This window comes from Canis aureus, chromosome 5, assembly GCF_053574225.1.
Source record: "Canis aureus isolate CA01 chromosome 5, VMU_Caureus_v.1.0, whole genome shotgun sequence".
NCBI lineage: Eukaryota > Metazoa > Chordata > Mammalia > Carnivora > Canidae > Canis > Canis aureus.
The window spans coordinates 71,748,732-71,776,713 of NC_135615.1; positions in this window are offsets into that span (position 1 = coordinate 71,748,732).

The window sequence follows — 27,982 nt, forward strand, 5'->3', positions numbered from 1 at the left end:
GAAGGTGCCTTCAGGTTCTTATTATAAGAATCACAGTCGCCACTGGCACATGAATTGATAACTGTTCTCAACGCTACTATGATTGCTGTTGGGCAGAGGCAGATCCTCCCAGCTCTTACTAACATCATAAAAGTTAGCTGCACTCCTCCATGAGTGTGACCAGGATCTCTGGGCCTCTCTCGATCTCTCCATCTCTCTCCACTTGGGCAAATCCACATTTCTTTTGAAGAAGAAATGCATTTGTCTTCTTATCCTTGTGGTCAGCAGGATAGATGTCATAGCCTGGAGACACATCAATTTATACATTTATGGCAACTATTCCCACGCTGCCGCTGCCGCTGGGGGCCACTGGGCACTGAGAGCTTACCCTGGGCTAAGTCTGGGGCTGAGTGCCTTGCCAGCATCATCCCCGTGAGAGAGGTAGCATTCTCGTTCCCAACTTACAGATGTCAAAACTGAGGACTAAAACTGAGGAACTTCCTGCCACTCACTTGGCTAGTGAGGGAGGGAGACAGCCTCCGATCTCAGGTGTCTCCATTTCCCAGGCTTTTGATATTTTGCACAAAAGAAAGAAGCCTGTCCCTCCTCTCCCCTCTCTCCCTCTTTGCATTTGCACCTTGCTCATAGTCCGACACTGCCAGGGCCCTTGGACTTGAAGGCTGAGATACGAGACTCCACCTCACAGGCGGAAACGGTAAGGGGGACCTGGCCTCAGAGACCCACCCCCAGGGACCTCACAGCACCCGAGGAGGTAGATAGAGCATCAGGCCCACTTGAAAGATGTGGAAACAAACTGCTCTAGATTTTTGGAGCTAGAGGTTCCCTTAGAGATCATATATCATGTCATTTTATAAATAATGAAACCGAAACCCAGAGAGGGGAATAGACTTGCCCAAAGTCACACAGCAAGCGAGGGGGACAGCCAGCACCAGACCACAGGTCTCTGATTCCCAGTCCAGCACCTCTTGCTCAGTGTCAGGCAGGACCCCGTGAACCAGTCCAGGATGGTTCTGGATTTTACCCTGCCTGCCTTTCAGAAATATCGGGGGTGCAGACTCCGATGTCCAGCTCTACCATCAACGTGCGGCATAAACTTGGGTCACCCCATCCCTTCTGGAGCCTCTTTCTCCCTGGAAAATGACTGTGGAACAAAAGTGCTGCATCCGCCTGCCCCAGGCATTCTGGCCATGCCCACAGGGTCCACCCCCACCCCCACCCGCCGGGGATAAAAGACTTTAAAAAAGCATTTTGGCCAACCTCAGCTGCAGCCACTTTCTTCCATTTTAATTGTTCCTCTTGGGAACCTCCACGGATGCATTTGAGACAAATAAACTGATTTGTTGAAATGATCGTCGTTCCTCAGTGCTCTTCTCATTGGCTGCAAGTAGATGGTTCTTCTGGGTGCTTCTGCATGAGGCCTGAAGTCCATAACCCTCTCTCTTGCGGGGCGCTGTGCGTGGTGACAGGAACACAGGGACAGTAAGAACCGACTTTACCAAAACGCTCCCAGTCTTCACGGGACATATCAGGGCCTGGTGGACTCCAGAGAGCACAAGGAGGGAGCACCTTAGAGGGCAGGTGGATAGGGTGCCCCCAAGGCCGACCCTGAGAAAAGGCTGGGGCTCTAGTAGTTCATTCAGGCTGATTCAGGAAGGCCAGCGAGGAGCCACAATGTGTCTCCATGACACAGGCAGGGAGAAACGCCACAGGGAGGGGTGCTGAGTGGTTGCCTCAGTGGGTCACAAGGCTCAGTCCCACCGAGCTATGCAGAGATGCCTCGGGACCCGCCTCCTGGTGGCTGGGTGGCTGGGGCATCCATCTGCTGACCCTCACTCCCCACAGTGGGGAGCATTAAGGGCGCTCCACTTGGACATTGTACCTGCCCACAGGTGAGCAGGCTTCCATGGTGCTGGAGAGAGCAGGCAGGCAGAGAAGAAGAAACAGGTGGACATTTCTCTCCCTGGAGGAGTGCAGGACAGGACCCTGCCACAGGACAACCCGCATGGGCCCAGGGGACATGGTGAAGGAGCAGCAACATCAGCTGCAGGGCTTTTAAAGAGGAGACACGGGAGCCGGGTCTGGAAAATAGGTAGGCACTGGCCAGCTGAGAAGAGCTTGGGGGACGGTTTATCCAGGCAGTTGGAAGAGGGAAGAAGAAAGTGAAAAGAGAGAACCAGGACAATTCCTTTGCACAGTGGCTGCTGCTAAGGGAAGCAGGCAGTGGCCAGAGAGGCTGGCGGACATGGAGAGAAGGGCTCACTGGCAGCCGGAGGCTCGGAAGGTTTGAGAAGCTCCTACACGGCGGGGTGAAGCTGTGAGCTGGGGATGCTAAGGACACGGGGAGGCAGGGAGGGGTCCAGAGGTTCTGCAGTGGTGGAAGGAGCAGGATCTGGTGTAGGGTCTGGCCTCCCAGCAGGGTGGGGCCCCTGAGGTGGGTGAGGGTAAGAGATGAGGGAGAGGGGAGCAAGTGCCCCAGGGCCTCTCGTTCCAGGGCAAAGGGGGCCCGTGGCTTGTGACAGGGCTGGGCTTGGAAGCCTTGAGAAGGGCCGAGATCGGGAATAGTCCTAGAGGGGAAGGGAGAGGGGGGGAGCATGGAAGGGCAGAGGAGGGATGGGGGCAGCAGTGACACCTGAGGTTGGCCACCTGTGCCCCGGTGGTGGTGCCAGTCCCCGTCCCCTCCCCCCACCCCAGAAACGAAACATTTGCTCGGTACAGGGGTGGAGAAAGCACCGGCTGCGCTGGTCCCTGGCTGGGCTGGGCGGGCAGACGGAGGACACCGGCCTGGTGAGACCTCGTAGTCTGCATGTGAGATGACAGGCCGGTGCCTGGCGCCCAGGAAGTGCTCCGTGAGCGCTGGCGGTGCCGCTGTTCTGTTGTGTGTGTCTGCTTCTCTGTCTCCTGCTTCTGTCGCTGGGACCCCGTCATTCACTGCCCTCGGAGCCAGCCCAAGCCAGGCAAGCGTTCACAGGATGGGGGAGCTGAGGTGTGTGTCAGGTGACCCGGAGATTGTCTCTGTGAGTGGGGGATGTGCAGAGAGGAGCCCCAAGCCCCAGCCCCTCGCACCCACAAGGCAGGCTGGGGCCAGTCTGTGATTGGCTAACAAAATTTGTCCCCTCGCCCTTGGAACACCCTGCTGACCTCAGCCTCACACCTGCATCTGCACTAGGTTGACTTACTTGGGTCACTTGTCAGTGTGGACCCGGTCCCCGGAGCTTTATGGCCACACTGCAGTGTGAGCAGTGGGTTCCCAGTAGCAAGGTGTCTCTCCTCTGCTCACACATGGCCGTTACACACCTGGACTCAGCCACTCCTGCTGCCCGCACGCTCTGCAGGAGCCCCCATGCTCTGCGGGCCCCACACCTGCCTGTGCCCTCCTGTCTCTGCTGGGGAGCGGCTTATTTTTCAAAATGCTCTTGAGCATTCTAGTCCCACAAAAAGCAGCTTGATTCAATATGCACACATCCTGCCGTGCAAGTCTTTGCACACCCTCTCTTCTCTCTGTTTCTCTGTACCTCCTTCTCTCCTCTCTCTTTGTCCTTTCCACACCCCCTCCCCACTAACAATACGTCAGGACAATCTGTCCCCCCGCAGAGGGACCGTCAGGAACATCAAGCAATATTTCAACACGTGTAACCAGATTACCTGCCCTCCGGTCGCCAGGCCGAGCAAGGGCAGCAGAGCAGCTGCAGGTGGCCGCGCCTCGCCTGGTTCAACACTGGTCCGAAAGCCCCGCGTTCCTTGTCGACAACGAGGTCCCTTCTGCTGGGCGCCCTGTCTGCAGAAGGGCCGGGGCTGAGGGCGGGGCGGCCGGCTGGGCTGCAGGAGGCTCGGCTGTGCATCCTGCCCTGCTGCCCGCGGCCGGGGACTTGAGGCGCCCGCTCACCTGGCACAGCCTCGGCGCCCGCGTCAGCCCAGGGGCGATCACGGCACCCCCTTGTCTGGAGGATCCGGGGAAAGTACGAGGATGACCAGCACCGTGTCAAGAAATGACGGTCTGGATGGAGGAGATGAATGTCGTCGGCTTCGTCCTCCGCGCAGCCCGGGAGGCAGGGGCCCTGGACGCCCGGGGCAAACGGGAACCTGAGGATCGGCAAGGCCGGCGGGGGGTGGAGGGGACACTTCCTGCTGACAGGAGGGCACTGGGACTTCGGCGCGGTGGGTTCCCCCCAAAGCCCATCCCAGGGGCCCGGAGGGGACACCCCGGGCCACTGCGCCGAGAGCTGGGCTGAGCGCGGGGGGACGCTGCCGGCGGCGGCGAGGACAGCACTCCACCCGAGGGCACAGAGTCGGGACCTCGTGAGCCACAGGGCACTGGGCTCCCGTCCGGAGCTGCTCCCACTCCCAGGGGGGCCTTGGGTGAGAGCTGCCGGTTCCCGAGCTCCCGCACTCCTGGGTGAACACGTGTGCGCCCCCTCCGAGGTGAGCCTCCCGGGTCTGGGATTCCCTGGGTTACTGTGGGTGGGGGGTGTCTCTGCCCTGCCATCTGCTTCTGGCCAGGCCCTGACTGGGGCCTGAGCCCTCACATAGGACCCCAGATGGCATCCTGACCTCCCCGCCCCTTGCTGGACATTTCTCTAGGAAAGCTCATTCCACGGTGGGCCTGAGCCGGGATTAACTACCCTTGTGAGGGGTCACCTCTGGGGGAGAAAGTTCCCTGAGCTTTACCTGTGGTGGGATTCCCCCACTCAACATGGACACAGAGCTGGAAGGACCACAGGCATTATCTGTTCAACCCTTTTTTTTAAAGCTGGGGAAACTGAGGCACAGAGAGGCCAAGGGGCTTGCCCAAGGTCGCACATCCAAGTAAGGCAGGGGTGGGGGCCTCCGCCTCAGCCCCAGTCCTGTCTCTGCATCTCCTCCAGCTGCCGGGCTCTCCCCTCAGTGCCCCAGGGCCCCCCCCGACCCTACCCAGACCCCCGCAGCAGCACCAGCTCTGCTTTTCTGACCCGTCCCAAAGAGCACTGATTCTGAGGCTTCGGTTCCGGTTTGAATCATCCTGGAAGCACCACAAGCACCTTCCAGGGCCCGGTGTCTGTTTTCTCCTCCTCCTGATAAAAAGGTTCAGAGTCATTAGTCTCCGTTCACTAGAAACCAAGGCCCTGTGGGGCGGGACCTGCCGAAGGCCACCCAGGGCTCCTGACCCACTTGTCACCGCAGCGTGGTTCACCTGCCGAGCCTCAGTGAGCCTCTGAGACTCCGTTTCCCCGTGGGGGCCATGAGGTCAAGTTCATCTGTTCTTCACCCACATTCTGGCCCTGAGGGCAGAGGCCCTACAGGGTTTCTGTGTGGCTCCCCAGCTTCCTCTTCTGATCACTTAAGAAGCTTCATTGTTTTAAAGTGGTTCATTCTCGCTGCAAAAAATGGCACCAAAAACAGAATCGCAAATCCCTAAAATGCACCCCCGGTAAGGCTGTTGCCATGTCAGGGATGATCTGCGCCCGGCAATCCGCCTTCACCCCTTCCCGCCGGCTCTGTCCTGCTCCGTGCGGAGGAGGCCCGCCTGGATGGATGTAGTGGGGGGCTCCTGGCAGGCTGGCTTTCCTGTTCTTGGACCAGTGGGAGCACCCCCACCACCGGAGTCCAGATGGTGGGAGCAGAGGGAGGTCGGGGTCTCTCCCGCTCCCCCTGCCTCTCCACCCGCAGTCTGTGCCCTCCCAGAGACCACCTCTCCTGGGGTGCCCCCCCCATGACTCCAGCTCTCACGGGGCTCCAGGAGCACCGTCCCCATCCTCGTCCCGTTGGCTGCAGGGGCCCCTGCCCTTGGGGTGCCTCACCTCCCTTATCCCCGCCGTCACCTCCACCAGCAGCCCCACATTAAAGCTTCTGTGTTTGAACCACAGGGTGAATGTGCTTCCCGCCGGGCCTCTGATCCGTCAGCCTCTGCATAAATATCCATCACTGCGGCTTATCCCAATGAGACCTAGCTGCACCTCTTTCCACGGTAATAAATATTGATGCTCACCATCATTTTTATGATAATTAAATGTGCTGATTCACATAAAGTACTTAAGGAGAGCCTGGGGATGCTGAGTAGCCTTCTGGGATCACAAGGACTGAGTCTGGAGGACAGAGTGCTTCCCAGGAAAAGCCAAGATTCTGTTACCACAGGAAGGGGAACAGAGGAGGCTGCGGGCACAAGCAGTAAATATCATTAAAGGAGGGGACAGCTGCCTTGGGTTTTGAAGGATGAATAAGAGTTCGCCAGCTGGAGAAGCATTTGGGCATTCCCAGCAAAGGGAAGGGAGTGATCTGAAGCCAGACAACCCAAATGGGCACAGAGCAAACTGGTATCATCCTCAGGTCACGTTCATGAGAGAAGTTGAATTACTACCCACATATTTCAGAAGGGGAAACAAATGAGTTCAGGAGGTGAAACTTCATGTCCATGGGACACAAATCCTGCCAAGCCAGGATCTGAAGCCCAATCTGTGTCCCTCCCAAACCCTGCTCTTTCTCCTGCCTCATTTCCTCTGTCATCACCACCAGGGAAACTGATGACTCTCTGCCTGGTCCACGTGCTGGACTCAGGCCTGTCTGCAACCTGACTACGCGTGTTCTCAAAGTGAGCCTGGTTAGTAGGGTGGCAGTGCCAACACCCCCTGCCATGTAACTTGTTAATTAATTTTCCTGCAACAGCCACAGGGAAGAAAGACACAGCTGGAAACCAAGCCTGAAACTCAGCTCTGTGGCTTGCAGAAGGACCATGTAAATTGACCTGGACACCTTGCCAAGTCTCCCCGAGACAAGGTAATGTGTGCCCTACGCTCGTTCCCGTGCCTGGCCAGCCCGGTGCCCTGTAAGGTCATCCGGTCTGTGCTGGAGGATTTAGGGGGAGGGGTGTGACAGCCAGGGGCAATGGGGGCCTGGGAGGGTAGGGGACACTGGTGGTCAGAGCTGCAGACAGGTTGACAAGGGAACCCAGGGGTGATTTTGCTCTGGTTTTGACCCCAGAGGAGAGATAGGCCCTGCTCCGGCCCAGCCCTAGGGTCTGTCCTGGTTGGACCAGTCGGGACACCAGACTGGGTCACTAAGAGGTAGACAGCACTGGGGCCACACCACTTCTAGTAACTCACGTTTCTACATGTCACTGACTGCCCACCCAGGGGCCCGGGCCCCCCGGTTGCATCACGTCACTCACGACCTTCTCTCGGCACCCTCTCTCCAGCACATCTAAGCCATCAGCAGGTTGTCTCTACGGGGCGGGGCGCTTCACCCTGATATTGCCACAGCGGTGCAGGGAACCCTCACCTCCAGCCTCGACGGACATGAGAGCCTCCTAACTGGTCCAAGCTCCACCTTCCCCCCAGTCCACCCTCTCTCCCCACCATCTGTCCCCAGTCCACCCCGTCACCGCCTGCCCCCCAGCCAGCCTCCCCACCACTTCCTCCTGGCCCACCCTCCTCCACATAGCAAAACCATTATTTTTCTTAAAATGCACATCCCACCGAATCTCTCCAGGGCTTCCTGTCTCCCCACCCCCGGGCTCCCACTGGACTCAAGGCCAAGGTCAAATCCTTCTACACATGTTCCTGAGATCCCTCAGGATACAGCCCCACTGCCTCCTCCATCTTCTCAATCAGGTCACCCCTACCTCTCACTCCCTGCCTGGGCCACAGGGACCTGCTCACCATCCTGCTAAGGTCTCTCTCTCTCTCCCTCCCTCCCTCTCTCTCTTTCTCACTTGCTTTCTCTGGATCCATTGCACCAGCTGGACCCTCTGCCCTGAGAGCCCTTCACTCTCCACTGACCACCTGCCCCTGGGCCTCCAGGTGTCTACAGGGATGTCCTTCCTCAGGGCGGCCTGCCCTCCCGCCCCAAGCCCCACAGCCCCATGTGACCATCCTCACCATACAAACGACCACCCAGAACAGAACAACGCGTTTGTCGACCTGCCTCCCCGCTGAAGGCAGAGGTACACCTCACTCGCCTCTGCAGCCCCAGCACCTGGCTTCAGGCCTGTCGCAGTCAGGGCCTTCAGTGCATGGGGCGTAAAGAACATCAGGCTGTCAGAGGACAGAGGCGCACTGTGTTCTGGGCAGCTAGACTGTGTGTCTGACACTACTCCTCACTCACCCACACCTTCACCTCTTCAGACTGTGGCAAGCAGTGGCTCGGGTCCCCTGTTACTTACCTTTGGGGAGGGGTTTTGATTGGCCTAAACCAGCCGTGGAATCTCATCTCCTAGGCCAGTGACCCAATGAAGCAGAAGCAAATCCCCTTTAGACGAATGTTCTGGGAAAGATTTCTTTTTCTGAATAAGAGACAGACTCAACTGGTACAATTCTCTTACCCTTCACCCAAAACCTTCCTTCTGCCTGCTATCCAGACATGATGTCTGGAGCTACAGCAACCATTTTGTGGCCATGAGACTACAAACCCAAGGACGAGAAGCCACATGCACTAAAGATAGCAGAGCAGAAAGAGCCTGAGTCCTATGTGGCATCATGAAACACTGAACCAGGGCCAGTGCTCGCCCACATCTGGATCTTTTTACAGGTGAAAAGCACAAGCCTCTGTTTTTCCAAGCCATTCTCGCTAGAGTCTCTGTTACTTGCAGTTCAACACAGTTGTAACTGATATAGACTCGAACTGGACTCGAGTCTCTTCTCTGCCACTGACTAGCCAGGTGACCGGGGTAAGATAGTCTGTCCAGCCTTTCCAAGTTTCTCAAAATGCAGTATCTTCGCCTGTTAAAGTAGAATCAACAGTCCTTGCTTAAAGGTATACTCCATGAGAGGAGGGACTGAGTCTGCCTGGTACGTGCAGGGTCTCGTACAAAAGGAAAATTGCTAAATTTATCAAGAGCTCCCCATAGACCAGGCATCAATCTTAGCAGCTTGTATGAATGATCTCCCTCAGGTCTTCTCACATTCCTGTAAGATAAATATTACCATGTCTCTCTGTGTGAAAGGCACAGAGAGGTTGAGCCACCTGCCCTGGGACCCCGAGCTGGCAAGTGGCAGAGATGAAATGTGAACCAGACAGATGCCCGAGCTCACACTCTGAAACCATTGTACTATGTTGACCTAGCATGCAGTAGGTGCTCAATAAAAGCCTGCTGAATAATGCATGAATGCATTGAGAGCGGTGCTCAAGGACATGGGCTCATATTCTGGTTCCTTCCATCACTGCCTTTGCTTGTGAGGGGCCGTGGAGGAGATCCCGGAACAAGTGGGCAGTGGGTGGAGCTCCTGAGCCTCCTCCACCCTTCACCCCCAAAGCTGCATCTTCCCGGGGCTCCTGGGGCCTCAGGTGCATCTCTAGGCTAGGTCCATTTCACAATTCAGATGCCTTCTTGCCTCTTTCTGTGATTGAGATAACACATCTACTCTCTTGTTAACTTTTATTACTTATTGATTTTCTCTGCCCTGCCTCAGCCATGTCCATTTTTATCTGCTCAAAGTAGCAGAAGCCATTCAGTAGGAGAATGGAGTGTAGAATATTATGACCACAGACAAAGACCCATATTAATGGTGTCATTGCTTATGAAGGGGGAAGGAGAAAGGGCCTACCCATTACTCTGGCTGTAAGTGCTGGCCTGAGAGAGCCTGAGAAGGGGGCTGTCATCTGATCTCCAGTGAAGGAGATGAGGCACTCCTGGGGGAAGCCACTTGGTGAAGTCCCAGGACTGAATCTAGGATGGGAGCATCATCTAGGATAACCAGAGGCAGATGATGGCCCTGAGGGTAACTGCAGAGAGGTATCCAACGTGGAGGTCAAGGGAGGCTTTGGGATGGAGCCTCTGCAGTGATCAGACTAGGTGTTTGCTTACAAGTAAGGAAACAGGAGGCGAAGCCAGAGGCCAGCCCCAGTATAGGTAGGGATTCTGAAGTGAGTGCTCACACTGGAAAGTTGCCTTGTATCATCTGGTTCACCCTCCCACACATCCACCCTCAGAAACTTGTCCAGGGCTCTGGCAGGCCGGGGAGGGCTGGGCTGTGAACCCACAATCTGAGTCCCCATTCCCAACCCTGCTCCCACTTTCATGGACTCCCACAGGGAGATCCGTCACTGGACAGAGAGTGTGGAGACCTGAGTCCATCATTTGTTAATAAGGACCCTTTGAAAGTCTCTCACATTCCTGAGCAGACTTTCCTCTTTCGTGAGGGGAGAATAATAGTACCTGTCTCTGGGGTTGTTGGGAAGGTGGATAATGAAGTCTTGTCACAAAGCTCCTCATTGCACCACACTTGGTGCCCAACAGGGCTCTATGGGGTGAGCTGTGATGAGAATGATGAAGGTGGTGATGAGGATGGTGGTAATGAGGGTGGTGATGGCAATAAGGATGGCAGTGGTGGTGATGATGTTGGTGGTGACGGTGGTGATGGCGACGAGAATGGTGGCAGTGGTGATAAACATGATGGTGAAGAACATGATGATGATAGCAATGGCAACAATGGTGAGGACAGTGTTGGTGATAGTGATCACGGCAGTGGGGGGGTTGTAATGCTAATGACAACCATGACAATCATGATGGTGATAATGATGTTGATGGTGCTAATAATGATGATGATGAAGATAGTGATGGCGATGATGATGATGATGATGATGATAAGGACAGTAATGGTGATAATGCTAATGGTGAGGATGGTCGTGGTGGTAATGGAGGGGGAGGATGCAGGCAGAAAGCTATGAGTGACACCTGACCCTTTCGCTCATTAGCATCCCCATAGTGCCATGACCTGATCCCAGCTGCAATTCCTCATGCTTTCATGTCATGTGAAGATCTGACTGTCACAGACTATCAACTCTGTAACTGTAGGGACGGGGTCTGTTTCCTTCCCAGCTCTGTTGCCAGCACCCAGCTTGGTGCCTGACATGTGACAGGTGCACAGTACGCATCTGTCCAATGGCTTGATGAGGAGGCAGAGAGGCAGGAAGGGCCTCTCCTGGTCCCCAGCCTTGCAGACCCCCACGCTTCCCTGCACCCAGCATTCACATTCCTGAGTCTCAGGGGACACCAAGAGGGCCTGGTAACTCAGGACTCAGGAGTCTTCTTGAAGCTTGTCGTTCAAGACTCATGCCTCCGTGGTTTGGTGGCAAGTCCTTTTCCATGGCAGTCATAACCACTTGCTTTGTAGTGATATAATGTTTACCAGTGAAGGGGCACTATTTTTGCCACTTCCCATAGAGCAAAGAAATGGGGAAGAGGTCAGGGGCTCAGAGGGGCTTAAGACCCAAGAGACTCCCTCCGGGGATGTCTGGCACCAGTTCTCACCCGGCGTCCTCCTGGAGCCCCTCAGAGGCTGCGGTCTCTGCGACCTCCAATCCTGTGGGTGACGTGATGCTAGAGGGAGGCTACAGAGTGGCAGACTGGGAGCCAGGTCCACTCTGCCCCTCGCCCAGACTCGTTCACTCCCTCCTCTGCCCTCTCCAGGTGGCTTCGTGTCCTGCGTTCCATCTGCACTCTCTGTGCTGGTCCCAGATCCAGGTGTGAGTGTCTGTAGCCCTGGTGTCAGGGGAGGCCACAATCTCTGCAGGACACCTGTCTCCCCGGCCTACCGTCATTCCCAGTCACGGGCAGGGAGCAGGAGACATCTTGCCCCACCGTGTGCCACCGAGACTGCGGAGTTAACTTCACCTGCCATCACTGATGGGTCTAAGTTAGGATGAGAGGAAAGTGACCGGTCACGTGTTGCCAGGCTCCTTTCCGAGGGAGGAGTGAATCCATTAGCACCAGAGGAACACAGGGTCAGCACACAGGCAGATGCCTCAATTATGATGGGGGAGCTCAAACCCAGAGAGGTGGGGTGACTTGCCTGAGGTCCCATAGCACACTGACAACAGAGCCAGAAACAACTCGGCTCTCCCCGGTCCGTGCCCTTCCTAGGACCTGGCAGCGGCCCCGGCATCAACATTCCTGGTGTGAGCATGGAGAGAGGGAGGCCAGGCTGGGGCCCACCGGGTAGGAGCTGGGCAGTGGGGAGGAGAGTGGAAAACATCCAGCCACGTGCCCCCCAGGAGGACAGGGCCGGGCCTCCCTGGCCTCCTTGGGTTTCTGGAGCATCTGCAGTGCATGACACTCAATAAGCACTCAATAAATGTCTGCTCCCAGCAGAAGCCCAGACCTTCCCCCCAGGTTGCCCGGAGCTGAGTGGGGCTGGTGGGGGCCAAGCATACACTGCCGTGCTTTCCTGCATCCCTGCGTCCCATCCTGAGCCGGGCAGTCCCATCTGCAAAGCCCCTGACCTCACTCCATTTCCCTCCTGACCTCAACCGTCCCAGCAAAGACTTGGAAATGCATCCAGGTGCTGGTCAGTAAATACATAGATCACGTATCACTTATTTCCCTCCTGCTTCTCTGTTCTCCATCCAAGCGTGGACCCCACTTCCTCGCCACCCTCCATCTGCAGCCACCTGCATCCTCTTGTTGCCTCCCCCAGGACAGAAGGCCCCTGTGTTTTGGAAAGAAGAGGGACAAGCAAGAGCCCATAACTGGAAAAGTTCACTGGCCTCTGACCCAGAGCAGCTGAGGAGAATTAGCTGGCTGGGCTACAGAAGAGGCTGAGCTGGGGGGCAGGCCCTCCCGCCACCAGGGCCTCAGGGCCTGACCGATGCTGGGCATGCCACCATCTAACAGTGACAGGGACATCCTGGGGTCTGAGGATGGTACTCACCCCAGCCACAAGGTCCACGCAAGCCCAGGCCTCCAAGGCATGTGGCTGCCCTCCTCCTGCTGGCCTGTGCTATTCTCGGCCCTGGGGACTCGGCTCCTCATGTAGGAGACACTCCAAGGCCACTCTTCCCAGCCAGTGCTGTTCTGCTCAGCGCTCCTGATGGCATGACCTCATGGGCCCAGTCCTTTCTGCTGTGACCTCAATGTGGCAGGAGCTGGAGGGGGACACAGCAAAGGGCTCCGCAGACCACAAGTCAGGGCCAGGGTCTGCGCCCTCAGGCTCATTCCCCTCGAGGCCTCTCTGCCAGATCCCATAGGCTGCTCCCATTTAGCAGCCTCCCTGCAGCTGTATGACACTGGGCCCTAGTGCAGTGGGTAGGTGGCAGTCCACCAGGCCAGAGCCAGAATCAGCCTGGCCTGGCTTGGCGGTGCAGCCTGGCATTTATGTTCTTCCAAGGTCTAGCCCTGCTCCCTCCGCAGCTACCTCTCCACACCCCACCTCCTGTCGCATCCCCCCTGTGGCCCTCCTCCAATGGGCACTTTGCAGGAGTAATAGAATTGTAAACCCCACGTTGGAAGAGACCTCAGGAGATCACTTAGATCCCCCAACCCCCACCGTCAACCCAGCCTGGAGGAGGCTCAGGGGTTACTCTCCCCACTTACCACAGACCCCACCAGCCCCCTCCCCGGGGCTGTGCAGTTCCTATTACACAACGAGATCCTCCATCAGGGCTGATGGATGCCACCATGGGCCACACTCTGGGGACCCATGGTCTAGAGGGAGAGAAGGACACATGGATACAGCCTAAGCAAGGGGGCAGTTGAGCTTTCATAGAGGGACCTTGCCCCGGGTTGGAGAGCTTTTGGAGTGGAGACCAGGGAAGGCTTCCCAGAGAAGGTGGCACTTGGTTTGACCCTTGAATCAAGAGTGTATTTTCCTGGTGGAAATGCAGTGGGGCCGGTGGAGGCCACACTGAGGAGACATAGCAGGTGCATCAGCAGAGCTCAGGGTTAGGAGCACAGGTGCCAGAGTGAGCAGCCGACGTGGCTTCTGGTGGTCAGTGCTGGGTGACACCTCATCTGTGGACCCTGGTGGCCCCTCCCAAAGGGTGCTGTGAGGACCGAGGGACTTAGCCCACAGAGTCCACTTCGAGAGGTGCCCAGAGCCAGTGCTCAGTGACATTAGTGACCCTGGGGGCACAGAGCCCAAGGCAGCGGGTAGGATGGCAGCAGGTGCAGGGAAGGTGGGGCCAGATGGGAGTGGCCCGACCCTGGCTCTAGTCCCCCTCTCTGGGCCCCAGCTTCCCATCTGTAAGTGATGGGGGCGCATCAATGACAAAATAGCAAAGCACTGGAGCTCAGAGCTCCTGACCGTTGTTTGCAGGGCTGGAAGCAGATAGAGCCCATTGGGGTGTGAAGGGTTTAGGAATTAGCAACAAGAAGGTGATAATTGAAATCTCAGGAGTGAAAGAGGCCCCTAGGAGAGAGTGTGGGAGGAGAAGAGATGAAGGGAAAGTTTCGCCAAGGGGAGCCCTGGAATCCCCATGGGATTCTGTCCATGGACTTCTCTGAAGTCAGAAATAGCAACTGGACTATGGCTGTAGCAGGAGAGTGGGCAGTTAGACACAGAGAAGAACTTTTTCACCATGAAGACAGAGAGTGTGGTGGTTAAGAAGGTGGATGTAAAGCCCAGCTCCCCCTTTTACTCACCACATGACCTTGGTGACCACATGACCTTACTTGTCCTCTCTATGACTTGGTTTCCTCATCTTTAAATTAAGGATGAAAGCTGAACCCATCACATGTGGTTGTCATGAGAACTAAATAAGATAATCCATGGCCAGTGCTGTGCTCAGCAAAAACCAGTGAGTTAAACCAGTGATGATAGTGATGAAGGTGGTGGTGATGATCATCATTGTCTCTTGATTGTCCCATGGAAGGCAGTATCAAGTGTGCACATACACACACCAGCTGAAAGATTTTTTTTTTTTTTTTTTTTTTTACTCACACGAGAGCAGGGCATATACCCAAGCTATCCATTTGGTTTGTGTAAAGAGATGGGTGAGTGGCTTTGGTTTCTATTGTGGTTAAGGGTGTGGCCAGGGTGAGAGTTCCTGTCCACAGAACATGGTTTGCTTGGTTTGAACTTCTTGCCAGGGTTAAGGGAGGGAGCATGGGCCTTCCTATCAGTTTGTCCAGATGACAGACAAGAAGGGGAAAGAGGAGAGTGATTTAACATGAAATTGGAGTCAAACTCTATGACAATGGAGATGAGGGCAATGTTGGAGACAATGGTGGTGATGATGGGGATGATGATGATGGGGATGATGGCAGTGGTGGCGGTGGTGGTGGTAGTGATGATGATGATAATGATGACAATGATGATAATGATGACAATGATGACAATGATGATAATGATGATGGTGGTGATGATGGTGGTGGTGATGGTGGTAGTGATGATAGTGATGATGATGGTGATGATAATGATGATGGTGATGACAGAGGTGATGATAATGATGATAGTGGTGATGATGGTGGTGGTGGTAGTGATGATAGTGATGATGATGATGATGATGATGACGGAGATGATGATGATAGTGGTGATGATGATAATGATGGTGATGATGATGATGATGATGATGGTGATGGTGATGATGATGATAATGGTGGTGATGATGATGATGAAGATAGATCCTGTGTCCAGGAACTTCCTAGCTCCCTCCTCTGTTTTGGCAAGAGATGTCCTCATGGTCCACCCCCCTATCCCTCTCCAGGATTTGAGAAACAAATCTTGTCTCCTTCATGAAAAGTGAAGAGGGAGAAGACAGATTTGTTCCTCAAATCTCAGAGACTGAAATTTGGGTAGTGGGGAGATTGAAGCTCAAGAGAGGCTGAGGACAACACCAATGTCCATCACCTTGGCCCTGAGGGGAGAAGCCACATGAAGCCACATGAAACCTAGATTGCCACAGGCCATTGAAGGTAGACAGGTGTGGAAAGAAAGCCCTCGACCTCTTGAAGAATCAAGGAAGTGGTCTATTCCTCCCAGCTTCCCCAAAGCTTCTGTCCTGTAGATGGCTACAAACAGAAACTGCAAGCCCCGTAGTGCCCAGATACTGAGTTTTCACACTTGCATCAGCTCCTCCAAGGTGGGAGTTATTTCCATGTTTCAGATGAGCAATCTGGGGCTAAGAGGTGGACTACAACCTGCCCAAATTGGTCCCAGTCTGATCTGAAGCCACAGCTGGCACTGTTCTCTGAAGTGCATTGATGCTCCACAAATAGGACAGCTTTTAGACTTTTATCTCATGGAATCTAGTCCCTTCCCTGCAGGAGAACCATTAGTGGAGGGACTGGTGAGAAATGGCTTGTGAAGTTCTGCGTCAGGCAGAATTAATTGGAATTTGATTATTGCCACTTTGCTCCTCTGAGCAGCCTCAAAACGTGGCAATATACATCAAAGTTTAAAACCTCTGTGCATCAAAAGACAATTAACAGAGCAAAAAGGCAACCCATGAAATGGGAAAAATATTTGCAAATCATATATTCAATTAAGGATTTACATCCAAAGTATATAAAGAGTTAATATCCAAAACACATATCCAACCAGATTTTTTTAAAATAGGCAAGGAACTTGAATAGACATCCCTCCAAAAAGGATCTACAAATGGCCATTAAGAATTTGCAAAGATAATCGGCATAACTAAATAGGGAAATGCAAATCAGAACCACGGTGAGCTACCACCCACAGGAATTAGGATGGCTACTATTGAAAAGAAGGAGAAGAAGAAAAAAAGTCTTCGTGAGACTGTGGAAAAATCAGAATCTTATGCACTGTTTGTGGGAATGTATAATAGTGCTGCTGCTACAGAAAATGTGTGACGACTCCTAAAAAAAAATAAAAATAGAATAAACATATAATCCGGCAATTCCAATTCTGGGCATATACCCAAAAGAATTGAAAGCAAGGTCTTGAAGAGACATCTGTACACCCACGTTCAGAGCAGCATTATTCACATTAGCTAAAAGGTAGAAGCACCCCAAGTGTCCATCCACGGATGAAGGGGTAAACACAATGTGGTGTATACGTATAATGGAACAACATCCAACCTTCAAAAGGAAAGAAACTCTGGCACTTGCTATAAGATGAAGGACCCTGGAAGGCATGATGTGAATCGGCCAGTCACAAAAGGACAAACACTGTATGATTCCACTCATATGAGGAACCTACGATCATCCAATTCATAGTGACAGAAGTAGAATGGTGGTTGCCAGGGGTTGTGGTGTGGGGGGATGGAGAGTTAGTGTTTAATGGGGCCAGAGAGTCCGTGTGGCAAGATTGATAGAGTTCTGGAGATGGATGGTGGTGACACTTGCACAACAACATCAGTGTATTTAATGTATTTAATGCCACAAAACTGCACACTTAATAAAGGTCCAGATGGTAACTTCTGGAGTATTTCTATTTTACTACAATTAATAATTTAAAAACAAACAACATTAACATGGCAACAGATGCATGGCCCTAAAGCCCCTAGAATCACAAGACTGTGAGTGGGATGCAGCTCTGGACCATCCAGGTTTGCCAAAGCCTCAGACACCCCAACCTTCCTGGCTTATCCTTTATTCTGGTAAAACAACAACAACAACAACAACAACAACGACAACCCTGAAGCTCAGAGAGGCTGAGTGAGCTCCCTGAGGTGGCACAGCATGTTGGAAGCAGAATCAGGCTCGCACCTTGCTTGTTCTGATTCTACACCAGTCCCCCTCTCCTGTCCCAAGCCGCTTCTAGAAAACATTTACCAGGAGCCACATCTATCTTGATATTCATGACTCCCTGAACCAAGACCCGGAGGTCTCCAAGCTCAGTTGTCCGTGCTGGGCATTTGAGGCCACTTTCTCATAGTCCTCTGCACACTCCCAGCATCTTCTCCTGCAGGCAATGCCCCCCCTGCCCGAGCCCCCTGACAACATGGGCCCCTCATCTCCCCTCCGCGTCCTGCCCAGACCTTGTATTACACCCTGGGGCTTCCTCCCCATCTGTTACATGCCACACCTCATTCAGTGCACCGTGTCCCCATAGCTGCCCCTGGGGAGGCAGGGGCTCCCAGCCGGGACCCCGCCGTGCTCTCAGCCAGCAGCAGCAGCCGGCAAGTGAACACTCAGGGGTGGCCTCGGCTGCCAGGCTCCCTGAGGAGGCCGCCGTCTTGCAGGCAACACTGCCTCTTTGCTGGCGGCCGTCTTCCCCTTCGCCAGCCCCTCCGCCCCAGCACGGACAACAGCCTCCGCTCCCATGACCTGCACCCAACAAGGAGATCCTTTCCCAGGGTCTTTTATTTTTCTCCCCAAACTGTTGTGAAAGAACGCTGACCTGGGTGCCAAAGGTTGAGTCCCCGCTCTGAAACTCAGTCCCCTCATCGGCGAAGCAGAGACAGGAGCAATGACTTCACAGCACCTAGGACTCTTCCTAGAAAAGAAGCATGAAGGCAGCGCCCCTGACCCCTAGGAAGGGCTTGTGTTTGCAGTAAATGCACCCCCCCTCACCAACTTCTTCCATTTCAGGGACCAGAAAGGGCATGGGTTTTGCCATCAGAAAGCTTCCCCCCCCACACCCTTGCCTCTTTGCTCCACCCTCCAGCTGGGACAAGTTGCTGAACTTCTCTGAACTTGTTTCCTCTTCTGTTAAGATGAACAAACAGACATGCGCGCTCCGTCATGGAGCTGAGTGGAGATTAGCCGACTAGCTCGGGGTGGGGGGCCCTGACCCCTTCCCCCAACGCCCCAGCTCCCTGCCTGCTCTGCACAGGCCAGCTGGGTCTCCACCAAGTAAAACCCACCCGGATGCCACTCGGCCTCCTCCTTCTGTGTCTGTGCTCCTGGCCACGCAGCGGCTTTCCCAGCAGAAATGACGGTTTGTGCAGAAATGGACTGTGGTGCTGTCTGAAAACAGTGATCCAGAGACCAAAGGCGACAGCTGCCCACCAGGCACATGTGGCCATCGTGTCTCTCCGGGGGAAGCCGCCTGGGACCTCAAGTGCAGAGGGACCTCCTCTGTCACTGGGCCCCATGCCCTGAGGTCCTGTGGGTCTAGACCCATTTCCAGCTCCTCTGCCTGCTTCCTAAGTGCCCTCACATCAGTCTCCTGCTCTCAGGTGTGCAGCTTTCCTCCTTTCAAATGGCGATGCCAACCGCAGCCTCCTTCCCTGGCGAAGGTGAGAACCAGGATGGCTCAGCTCATAGAAAATGCTCGGGCCCGGCACTCCATAGACGCTGGATAAATAGACTTAGGTATTGTTAGTATTGTCATATAAATTCAGCATCCTCCCATTACGTGGTGATCATGGGTCAGCCCTTGTACATTCTGAGCCTCTGTTTCACAATCTGTAGAATGGGGATGAGAATCTGAGCCCTCAAGACAATGGGACCTCATGCTCCTTGGATAAGGCCGAGCACATAATAGATGCTCAACATACACACAGTCCCTCTTCCTCCTTCTTCCCCCCCCGCCCCTCCAGAGGTAGCCTATCATATACCCCTAGACACCTTTGGCTTGTAGAAAGTTCTAGGATTGTTCAGCCTTGGGTCTTGCCCTGTGAAGTAGAAAGGACACCAGGCAAATGGCACTGAGTCACAGAAGCCTAGGTGACATGGCTTTTCCTGAGGAGAGAGTGATCTCTTGGGTCAATGTCACAGAGAAGCCAAAGGCCACGAGGACAGGGCAGTGTCAACATGATGTAAGGATGTGAAGGTTTTGTGGGGTTTTTTTTTTTAAGATTTTTTTTTCATGAGAGACACAGAGAGAGAGGCAGAGACACAGGCAGAGGGAGAAGCAGGCTCCCTGTGGGGAACCCAATTCTGGACTCGATCCCCAGACCCAGGATCACACCCTGAGCCCAAGGCAGACGCTCAACCTCTGAGCCACCCAGGCATCCCAGGGATGTGAAGGTTACCTATTACCTTGATTGAGATAGACCAGGCTGTAGCGGGCAAGAAATCATGGAAGGGGGAGGAGGAGCCAGCCCGTGCAGACAGTTCGTTCAAGTGGAAGGGGTGCAGAGGAAGCAGGAGGCAGTCGAAAATGATACGGGCCTTTATGTCCCCTTTTGAATGAAATAAGGGAGATGCTCACTCCCTGCATCAGCTTCATGGAGATGCTATGGGCTGAGGGAAACGGTGCACCGGGGCGTGGGGGGATCCAGAGTGAAAGCAGAGGGCTTGGCCTCTGAAGGAGCAGAAATATGTGCTCTGGGGTGTCTGAGGGCTGATGAGACCCAGGTGGGTGTAACCCAGAGCCCAGAGGCCGGCTGGGGCCGGCCACTCACAGGGAGCACGGGAGGGGGAGGTGTAACTGGCTCGAGCCCAGCCACCCAAGTCCAGCCTTTGACACTGTTTCCTCGCAGGCTTGGATCTAGGCCTTTCTCCCAGATCAAGCCCCATGCAAAGCTTAGTTCCTTGTCTCCTCCCTAACACCCGCCCCTACCAAGCATTTTGAATTTATTGGTGTTGGAGATTTGTGGGGTCGGAGGAAGGGACACCAGCCCGCCAGCTGGCCAGCTTTGTTCTCTCTATGCTCCCCCGCTCCTCAGGTGGAGGCTGATCCTGTCTGGCACAAGCAGTTTTACCTGGATCCCTCCAGACCCCTTCATACCAGCTGGTTCTGTGCCCTTTGTCACGGGCATCTTCCAGACAAATGCTTCACTCTCCCAAAGCACTGCGATGATCGAAAGTGTCTTCCTCGTGTTCAAGAGGTATTATCGTCACTACTTTACAGATAAAACAATGGAGGCTCAGAGAGGGTAGGTGACTTGGCCGCCGGCACACAGCCAGCGACAGATTTGGCAGCAGAAGCTCCATGTGAGGCGTGGCGGCCGAGCCTTCGGCTCTGCAGCAGGCACACCTGGGTCTGATGCCCACTCTGCCACAGGCCAGCTATGATAGTGGCCACATCACGGGCCACCCGAGTAAATGAGATGACACATCTCAGGTGCTAGAAAAGTCCAGGCACATGGTAGGTGCTCAAGTAAATGCAGCTGCTATCGCGCCCACTGACGAGGGCACCGCACCTGCAGAGCCTCCCCTCCGGTCCTACACCCGCCTTTCTTCTCCCATCCCACATGTGTTCCTTCTTCCAAAAGCACTCCCAAGTTCCTTCCCTGAGGGTGTCCTCCTTGCTCTGCCCCCACCCCTGAGAATCTTGCCCGGCCACCGCATGAGTGGGAGAAAGAATGAGATCTTGAGTGAGTCCAGCCTCACACCCCTCTTCTTTCACCTGTACCGGGGCTTTAGGCGGGTCCCCTGACGACTCTCTGCTTCCTCATCTCTGCAATGGGGCAGCTTTCTGCAGTTTTCAGGCTTGTCATAAAGATCAAATGAAACAGCAGGTGTGAAGAAGCTTCGCAAATGCTGAATGGCAAGCCCAGTGCACGGAGGCTGGCTTGTCATTTCCACCTGTCTTCCCTTGCTCTGTGTCCCCTCGGCAACCTGGAGTTTGATTTATGTTTTCCTTCCACATTTCCGGATCTCCTTCCATGCAGAAACAGTGCACTAAGAACCCACCAGACAGCACGGGGTGATGGGGTGAGCCTGCCACGTAGTGTCCAGGCCGGCCTGCTGGATGGGACATGGACCCCAGTCTCCTCTGAGAGTCAGAGGGGGGGAAGGAACACTTGCTGTGGCCACCCAGGTGGGCCAGAGCCAGGAAGGACATGAACCTAAGCCTTTTGGTACCAGCGCTCTCTACGCTGACAGGGAAACCCGGACACCGCTGGGGGCTGGTGGGATTTTAGGCATCCAGGCAGCTATTTCCTGGGGCTGACTCAGCCTCTGTCTACCAGGTCCATCAAAGTTACCCAAGGATCCAATATATTTTTAGTTGGGCTTCTGAGCCCAGGAGGGAAGCAGGAAATGATTCATTCTCTTTCTCAGCCAATGTACACAAAGGCACATTATTAATATTTACTTGGGGCCTTCTCCAAGGACCCCAAATAGCAAATCAAGGCAAGAGAAGGGAATGGAAGATGAGTTTTGCCAAGTTTGCTGGCTGCCTGCGGGTGGACTGAAGGGGTCTGAGAGACATTTTGCATAGCACGACACCCAGCAGCATTGGGGCTACTAGGGTCCTCAGCTCCTTCTGTCCACCCCATAGAGGGTCCCCATGGTGACCTAGCAAGGTGGAGACAGAGGAAGAAACAGAATCTGGGAACAGCATGGGGCTGTGAACCTCGGAGTTTCCATCTGTAAAATGGAGACATGAATACTGCCCGCCCAGGCGGGTTCAAAGGACTCCCCGTTGCATTGGCCAAGAGCACGTGCTGCACAAATAGCATGAAACGTGAGCCAGTGATGAGGACTGGAGCAGTGATGAGGACTGGTGTTCTGCAAAGGCCTCAGGCACCTCTTCCAATGGGGGAGGCCCGGCTCCCCAAGCTGGGCTGAGTGAAGGAAAGCTAGGAAATGGCCCCCATACAATTCCATTCTGAGCCCCCCAACCCCAGAGCCAGGCAGCAGCACTCTGGACCCTGCCTTTTCCCCCCGAGAAGCCCTCCTCATTCCCAGCCCCTTCCCAGGCTCAGCAAACACCCCTCCCCCTTCTGTGTGGCCCCCTCTATGTCACTGTCATGAGAAATGAGGTCCAGATGTCATTCTCTAAATGGCAGGCACCTGCTGACAGCTCCTGGCTCTTGGTGGCTATAATTGCAGTTCCCTCTCTCCCCTTCATGCCCCGCTCTGCACAAACTCCCTTCTGTCTCTGCCAGGGAGGTTATTAAATAGTTTATTAAATTTCTCTGCCTTTGCTTGCAAACTGTCTCCTTTAGAGATTTTTTTTTTAAAAAAATACGAAGACCCAAACAGGAAAGGTGAACTTCCTAAAGACCCTACAGCTAGACAATGATGGACCTGGGACTCGGTGAGTTTGTCACTCCAGTGTCTCCTGGTCCTTTTGTGACTTCCCCGGGCAAGTAAGGGGATGGGACAGAGGATAGATGTATAGAACTGAAAGCAAAGGCCCAGAGCTGGGATCCAGGCTGGTGTAGGAGCAAAAAGGAGGTTCAGAGCTAGCTGGGGGCATTGGGGTCACTAGACTGATGCCTTCATTCAACACATGCTGATGGAACGCATTGCACCGAACGAGGCCCTGGTGCTTCAGCTATGATTCACCATCCCTGCCCTCCAAAAGCCCCTGGTCCAACCGGAAAAGACAGACAACTGAATACCAATCCGTGTGCCATGATTGGTGAGGTGTAGGAGACTGTGGACATTCACAAAAGAGACACTTAATCTGGGCCTGGCAATCCAAGAAGGCTTCCTAGAGGAAGTGGTGTCTAGTGTGAGACCTGAAATAAGTAGGATGTAGCTGTGACACCCTGCCTCTTCAGAGAGAAGAGCTCTGCGGGTCATGAGAGCTGTTGCCAGGGACCAAGACCAGGCGGGTACTCGCGCCAGCATCAAGCCACGCAGCCAGATCTCCTAGAGCTGGGTTTGAGCTGTTGCCGGCTTCCGTGTTGCGCTATGATGCCATTCAGTAAAATTCTTAAGATTTTGGCCCCTCGCCTCATAGAAAAACGTGTGTGTGCATGTGTGCGTGTGTGTTTATAGATACACACATGCATCCTTTAGGGGTGTCTGAGGCTCTGTAAAGCTGTGGGCTGTGGGCGATGCTGTGTGTAGACAGGAAACCGTGATGGAAGAGAAACAGAAAGGAAAGTGATGAGAGAGAAATAGAAAGGGAACAGGGGCAGATCCTGGTTCTCAGGTCCCCCTCGGAGCCCCCTGCCCACCCCCCCACCCCCACCCCCGCCCCCGCCCCAGAGCTCTCCCTCCAGTTGGCACAGGAGAGACCAGGGTCTCACACTAATCTCTTCTTTCCGTACAACTAACCAGATTCTGCTCCTCGTGATGTAAGGAGCCCTGATTCCAACCACAAAGAGAGACTTCCAGATGGTCACAGGGGTCCGAAGCCAGGCGGCCACCTGGGCCTGGGGTCCCCAGCGCCTCCCTCCCAATCCCTCTCTTCCCTGCTTTATGCCCTTTCCCCCTCCCTCACTCTTCCTTTGCTCCCACACTCAGCCCCTCATCGGATCCTGCTCCCATCCCACAGGCACCGGCTGCTGCCCACCTTGTCTGTTCAGCCCCTGGGCTGGCCCCGGGGATGCCCGGGGGGGGGGGGGGGCCGAGGCGTGTCCCTGAGCTCAGGGAGCCCCCAGTCTGGCTGCCGAAACAGAGGAATCCACTACAACCCAGAGGGGGCAGTGCCCAGACTGGGGAGATGCAGGAGGGCAGGGAGCCCCGGGAAAGCCTGACCCTGGACAGGGTGTCAGGGAGGACCTCTGGGAGGAGGTGCTCGCTCTGAGCCCCGAAGGAGAAGCTGGGGGAGCCAGGAGGAGGGGTAGATGGGGGGCGAGATGAGTACTGGCAGCAGCAACCTGGCAGAGGAAGGGCCATGCTGTGGAAGTGGCAGGCAGCTCTGCGTGGCTGGGGCCTGGGTGTGAGGGTGAAGGGGGGAGTGGGGAGGGGTGGGAAGGTGGAGAAGGAGGAGGCCTAGGTCAGACCACAGAGGATGGGGGAGCTGAACTGTGCAGTATGGGCTTCATCCCGGCCCGGGGAGCCCTGGACAGCCGGAGGGGAGTTAAGGGACAAAGTGACCCTCTGTGGGCCTGGGGAATGGGGGGCGGAGTTCCAGGAGGATCTGGCTCCTCCAGCCCCTGAACCTGAAGAAGCCCCTTCTCCCCCAGCCTCCCTACTCCTCTGTCCTCCCTCCCTTCCCCTGCCCTCCCCTCCCTAGCATCTTCTCTCCTTTGCTCCTCTGGAACCCCAGCCAGCCTCTGTGGGTTCTCCCCTCCATCCCTTCTGCTCCCCCTCCTCTCCAACTCCCTATCTCCCTCCCCCTGCTCCCCCTCCTCCCCAGCTCCCCGTCTCTCCCCCGCCCCCTGCTCCCCCTCTTCCCCACCTGCTCCCCCTCCTCCCCAGCTCCCCGTCTCTCTCACTCCCTGTCCCTCTGCTCCCCCTCCTCCCCACCTGCTCCCCCTGCTCCCCGTCTCCCCATCTCTCTCCCTCCCTGTCCCCTGCTCCCCCTCCTCCCCAGCTCCCCGTCTCTCTCCCTCCCCGTCCTCTGCTCCCCCTGCTCCCCAGCTCCCCGTCTCCCCCCTCCCCCCGTCCCCCTGCTCCCTCCCGACCCCTCCCCTGCCCGCGAGCCCACCGCTCGGGCTCAGCCCCACTTGCGAGAGCCTGCAGCGCCACCTTGGGGCGGGAGCCGGCACCGCCGCGGGTCCTCACGCCAGGAGGAGGGCGGGGTCCCTCTCTGTCCGGAGCAGGTGCCTCCCCTCCCCTCCCCTCCCCGCCCCCTGCAGCCCGGGGCGCTGCTCTGGGGCCCTGCTGGCCTGGGCTGCTGCCCCGTGTCCGCCTCCCCGACAACCCGCGTTGCCCGCCGGCTCCTCTCTCCCAAGCCCGGGCGCCAGCACCCATGGGCCTGATGAACGAGGGAGCCTTCTGCGCCCCGGGGACCTGGCCCCCAGGGGTAGCACACCCATATCCCAGGTGGGGAGAGCGAGGCTCAGCCGGGCAGTCGGGGCGGCTCAGGACCTGGCACCTGGCAGCTGCCCGGCTCACCTGTGGGTCATCACTGGGGATCACAGTCTGCGCGGCAGGGAGCCCTGGGACCAGGGACACGGAGAGGGAGAGACGGGGCGGCAGGCCCTGCGCCGGGGTCCATAGGGGGGGCTCTGGTGCTGGGTGATGGGGGTGTATGGACAGGGATGTATCCGTTACTGTGGGAGCCGGTGAAGGTGCTGGCAAGGGGGGGGAGGGGGCAGGTGCTTCCGGGAGGGGGGATGGGGGCTGAGCTGGCTTCATGGAGGAGGTGGCTTCTGAGCTGATGGATCCAGGCGGAGTCAGAGTTTGCCAGGGGAAGATGAGGGGAGGGCCTTCCAGGCAGGGGAACAGCAGCCCCAAGGCAGGGGGCCCAGAAGCAGGAGGTGGGGGGAGGGGATGTGCGATGGAAGAGATGGTGGGGGCCCTGAGGCTGCAGAGAAGGGCCAGACCCAGAGCGGGAAGGGGTTGGGGCCATTCCTGTAGCTTTAGGGAGATGAGGTGTAATAGTCATGGTGATCACAGTGTATATTAATAGTCACAGCTAACACTTACTGAGGGCTTCCTGTTTGCCAGGAATATTCTGAATACTTTAGACATTTATTTCTTTCACTAATCTGCAGAGGATTATTGCCACCCCTATTTTATAGGGAGGAGCCAGAGAGAGGTGAAGTCACTGCCCCAGGTCATTCGGCTAGTAGGTGGCGGACTTGACCCCAGCATTTGGCTCCAGAGCCTGTGCCCTCACTGAGGACACCACAAAAGGGGGTGCAGGGCTGGGGTAGGGGGAGCAGACCCCAGAGCTCTTTAGGTGGGGCTACTAATGGGATGTGGGAGGAGGGCAGGTGGAGGCTGTGATGACTCTCAGTCTTGCTCTGATGGTGCCATTCAGACGTCACTGGTTCAGAGAACAAATACTTGCCTTGGGTCTGCCCAGGCTTGGTCTCTGCCCTCAGGGAGCTGACATTTCAGTAGGCAGAGGAGCATCGAACATAAACAGGTGACTGGGGGAAGGTAACTGCAGTGACACGGGACTCTGAGGAAAATTGGACTGAGAGACCCAGTCCAGGGGGGCGGGGGGGCTCAGAGGACAGCTCAGCTAGGGCCAACCTCCAGGGACACACTGTGTAGCTCTTCCCCTCCAAGGACCTACCCCACCTCCACCCCCAGGCCCTGTGAAGGAGCAGGGGGAGGGGTCCCCGATGGTCCACACCTAGGAAGATGCCCTGAAGACCCCTCTCTGCTTTCTGGGCCAGCCCCTTCCTTCCTCATATGTTGGCTTCCACCCAATCTCCCTTGGGAACATCTCAGATTAATAGGCCTAAAATAGCAAAGTTTCTGGCTTTCCCTGCCTGCCTCCGGGGCCAGGGGACAAGAGGGACACCTGAGACCTTTGGAAACACAGAGATCGCCTCTCTCTTCCAGAGGAAGTAAGGGGAAAACAGACAGCTCCCTACCTACCACGTGCTGTTTGGTTTTGAACAACCCTCAGTATTACCTATAAAATAGGAGACACAGAGAACCTTAGAGCAAGAGTCTTAGATCCTTAGACTTAGCATCACATCATAGATGCTAAGGCTCTTAGAATTATGAAATGTTAGAAATAGAACACCTTAGACTTATGGCATCATTAAATTACGGATTTTTAGAATTAAAACACTAGATCTGAAAACTCTCAGAAGCCTAGGGTTTTAGGGTTTGGAGTTGCAGGGGAGCTTGAACGTCACCTCGTGACTCCATCTTTCACTAGCTGAAGTCTTTGGGCATTCACTTTGCTTCTCAATGCCTCAGTTTCCTTTCTTGGTGCTACAAGTGGACACTAATAGTTTGCACCTGCTACGGTTCTTGCACGGATTCAAGGAGTTGCTGCTGCAGAGCGCTTGGCCCCGTGCCAGGCATCGGTGAAGTGTGAGCTGTACTAATATTCTTACAACTAATCCCAGTTCACCTGCCCCTGTAATGCAGGCAAGCCAGCTGCTGCGGCGGAGGCCAGACAGCGTCGACTAGATTCCCTCTGGATCCCCAATAGCCACCTTCACAGGAGGCAACCTTTGTGCAGCTGCATGGGACTGAGTCCCAAGCCCACTGCCCCACAATACTTCCTGCCTCACTTGTCCTATTCCTGTCCTCTACTGATGGAGAAACCCCCTCACTGTACCTACAAAGCCCCCGCCCCAGGGTGGGGAGCGGGGAGGCTTAGGCTTGGGCTGCTCAGCACCTTCCCCTGGACCACCACTGGTAGGGTGGTGCAATTTGTCCAGAGCCCTCCCCAATCCAGCTCCCCTTTGCTGCCTCTCAGCAGCTCCCCCTTTCAATCTTCAGGTTTCCCCGGTTGCTCATTTATCCTGCCTTCCAGGGAGAAAAGCCTCCATTCATTTTCCTGAGGTCGGAGGAAACGTGTGCTTTATAAAGGCAACCTGGATTAGTAACATATAGGGTAAAACCACAACTTGCGGATGGTGGGAGCTCCAGCATCACCTGGGGGCCTGCGGGACCCGTGGGTTGGATCTGGAAAGAGCCCAGAGACCTTCCTACCCCCTTCCCCGGAACCACAGCACCCAAGGACAGGACAGGCCGGTGGCTGGGCCCAGCGCTCCACCTTCCTCCCTGCTGCTGCTGAGCAATCTGACCCCTGGACCACAGCCCGGATGCCCAGGTGAGGACGCACATTCCGATCTGCACTCATCTGCACTCCAGGTGGGATGCAGGTCCATGCTCCTGCTGCATCAATTGAATATCCGGCACCAATAATCCCCAGCTTCGCCTCTAGGGGGGCTC